This window comes from Lampris incognitus, chromosome 3 (genome assembly GCF_029633865.1).
Source record: "Lampris incognitus isolate fLamInc1 chromosome 3, fLamInc1.hap2, whole genome shotgun sequence".
In the NCBI taxonomy this organism is placed as follows: domain Eukaryota; kingdom Metazoa; phylum Chordata; class Actinopteri; order Lampriformes; family Lampridae; genus Lampris; species Lampris incognitus.
Genome location: NC_079213.1, coordinates 23,377,128 through 23,380,400, shown reverse-complemented (window position 1 = coordinate 23,380,400; position 3,273 = coordinate 23,377,128). Strand labels below are relative to the sequence as shown.

The window sequence follows — 3,273 nt, the reverse complement described above, 5'->3', positions numbered from 1 at the left end:
TGAATGCGACGGCAGGGAGCGTCAGGAACTAATTAGTTTGACTGCTTTATTTTTTACAAAAATTTCCCAAATGGCCTCAAATGACGCAGCGCTGTAGTGCACGATGCAGTGGGTTGTTTTCAGCTGAAATGTTGTTGGATGCCCTGTTTTATTTACTTGATGTCCCTCGCGTTGAAAAGCGCTATGTCACGGACGAGAAACTTCTCCAGTCTGCTCTCGATCGCAAAGCTGATAGGGACACGGTTTCTTACATGACGGTTTCAGTGTGGACAGAGTGTCCGATGCGACACGATAGTCACACATTCGCATCCAGTTAGGACACGATGTAAGGAGACCTCCACTCACTGCTGGTGAATATCTCGACTCAGTTCATCCGTTGCTTATGCTGTCATTAAGCTCTTTTCTGGTCCTCTATATGCATACCGTCCGGTAAAGAGCCAACAATAGGCCCACGTTTTCCGTTGCAGAGAGTCCTTGTTAGTATAGTGGCTAGTATCCCTGCCTGTCACGCAGGAGACCGGGGTTCAATTCCCCGACGGGGAGGGTACATCAATTTATGACTTGAGTCGTTAACATGTTGACTTCTCCCTATGTTTCCTTCAACGACGGCAGTAGTGCGACTGTCTGCTTCTTGCTGGGGAAAACTAAATCAACAGCAAACCAAGGCAACAGTAAAAACCTATCTAATATCTCTCCCTGTTCTTTCCTCTTTGCCTAAATTAAAACCTAGTATTTTGGTATAGCTATTTTTGGCCTTATATGGACAGTTTTCTGCTATTTCTAGATCCTCTATATAAATTTTGGGATTTCTCTGTGTTTCCTTTGGTCTCTGATGTTTCAACAGCCGAAGAAACTTAAATTTGAAAGGTAATAGAATAGAAGAGAACTGCAATGACTTCAACGTTGGACACAACGGGACTTTTACAAAGGTTGTGCAACATCAGATCAAGAGAAATATAAACGGAGAAAGTGATGTGCCAACACAATTTGTCTTGTGCGCAGTTTTAAACAGTTTACGGTTTTGTGTAAACATTGGTAGTGTGCTGTACTGTGGTGGTCGTGGTGGTACGGTGTTTAGTTCTCTGCGCTGCAGGCGCAGCAAACCGGGTTTGAATCCCGGGCATGGTAGTGGTTGTTGTGAATTTATGGTTCTATGAAGGACTTTCGCATTGGGAGTAATTTAACTGAAAAATAATTAAGTGCCCATGCATTTCCATGCACAACATGCTATCGTGCCATTATAACTGAAAGTTTGGTTAGACCTCAAGGCGCCGTGCAGTAAAGCATAACAGTTGAAAGAGTATTTTTCTAGTCAAAAGCCATGTGTGTGTAATATGTGAGTTGAATTGAACAGACAGAGGTGCCATCTTTGGGCTAGTGTCGCAATGGATAACTCGTCTGACTACGGATCAGAAGATTCTAGCTTCGACTCCTGGCTAGCTCGTTTTACGTGGGAAAAAGTCTCTTTTAGAGTGTCCAAGGTACCACACAGTAATTTGTAGGTGTGTTATGAGTCCAAGAAAAGTCTGGCAAAGTGGTTATCATATAGAGTTTCACCAACACTAACCCCTGTGTCCTAACTGAATGCGACCCGAGGGAGCTTCAGCAACTAATTAGTTTGACTGCTTTAATTTTTACAAAAATGTCCCAAATGGCCTCAAATGACGCAGCGCTGTAGTGCACGATGCAGTGGGTTGTTTTCAGCTGAAATGTTGTTGGATGCCCTGTTTTATTTACTTGATGTCCCTCGCGTTGAAAAGCGCTATGTCACGGACGAGAAACTTCTCCAGTCTGCTCTCGATCGCAAAGCTGATAGGGACACGGTTTCTTACATGACCGTTTCAGTGTGGACAGAGTGTCCGATGCGACACGATAGTCACACATTCGCTTCCAGTTAGGACACGATGTAAGGAGACTTCCACTCACTGCTGGTGAATATCTCTCGACTCAGTTCATCCGTTGCTTATGCTGTCATTAAGCTCTTTTCTGGTCCTCTATATGCATACCGTCCGGTAAAGAGCCAACAATAGGCCCACGTTTTCCATTGCAGAGAGTCCTCGTTAGTATAGGGGCTAGTATCCCTGCCTGTTGCGCGGGAGACCGGGGTTCAACTCCCCGACGGGAGGATGCATTAATTTATGACTTGAGTCGTTAGCATGTTGACTTCTTCTTATGTTTTCTTCAACGATGGCAGGAGTGCGACTGCCTGCTTCTTGCTGGGGAAAACTAAATCAACAGCAAACCAAGGCAACAGTAAAAACCTATCTAATATCTCTGCCTGCTCTTTCCTCTTTGGCTGTTGAAACATCAGAGGCAAAGGTAAACACAGAGAAATCCAAAACTTTATATAGAGGATCTAGAAATAGCAGAAAACTGTCCATAAAAGGCCAAAAATAGCTATACCAAAATACTAGGTTTTAATTTAGGCAAAGGAACTTAAATTTGAAAGGTAATAGATCAGAAGAGAACTGCAATGACTTCAACGTTGGACACAACAGGAATTTTACAAAGGTTGTACAACATCAGATCAAGAGAAATATAAACGGAGAAAGTGATGTGCAGACACAATTTGTCTTGTGCGCAGTTTTAAACAGTTTACGGTTTTGTGTAAAGATTGGTAGTGTGCTGTACAGTGGTTGTGGTGGTGGTGGTACGGTGTTTAGTTCTCTGCGCTGCATGCGCAGCAAACCGGGTTTGAATCCCGGGCATGGTAGTGGTTGTTGTGAATTTATGGTTCTATGAAGGACTTTCGCATTGGGAGTAATTTAAGTGAAAAATAATTAAGTGCTCATGCATTTCCATGCACAACATGCTATCGTGCCATTATAACTGAAAGTTTGGTTAGACCTCAAGGCGCCGTGCAGTAAAGCATAACAGTTGAAAGAGTATTTTTCCAGTCAAAAGCCATGTGTGTGTAATATGTGAGTTGAATTGAACAGACAGAGGTGCCATCTATGGGCTAGTGGCGCAATGGATAACGCGTCTGACTACGGATCAGAAGATTCTAGGTTCGACTCCTGGCTAGCTCGTTTTACATGGGAAAAAGTCTCTTTAAGAGTGTCAAAGGTACCACACAGTAATTTGCAGGTGTGTTATGGGTCCAAGAGAAGTCTGGCAAAACGGTTATCACATAGAGTTTCACAAACATTGTGTCCTAACTGAATGCGACGGCAGGGAGCGTCAGGAAGTAATTAGTTTGACTGCTTTATCTTTTACAAAAATTTCCCAAATGGCCTCAAATGACGCAGCGCTGTAGTGCACGATGCAGTGGGT

The 3,273-nt window shown here is 43.4% G+C and overlaps 2 non-coding genes across 2 annotated transcripts; both read left to right on the top strand.

Annotated features, from left to right (window-relative positions):
* Positions 1-471: 471 nt before the first annotated feature.
* Positions 472-543, top strand: trnad-guc (transfer RNA aspartic acid (anticodon GUC)). Its single transcript has one exon. It is a non-coding gene; the product is annotated as a tRNA-Asp (tRNA).
* Positions 544-2,956: 2,413 nt separating this feature from the next.
* On the top strand, positions 2,957-3,029 carry trnar-acg (transfer RNA arginine (anticodon ACG)). Its single transcript has one exon. It is a non-coding gene; the product is annotated as a tRNA-Arg (tRNA).
* The last annotated feature ends 244 nt before the right edge of the window (positions 3,030-3,273 follow it).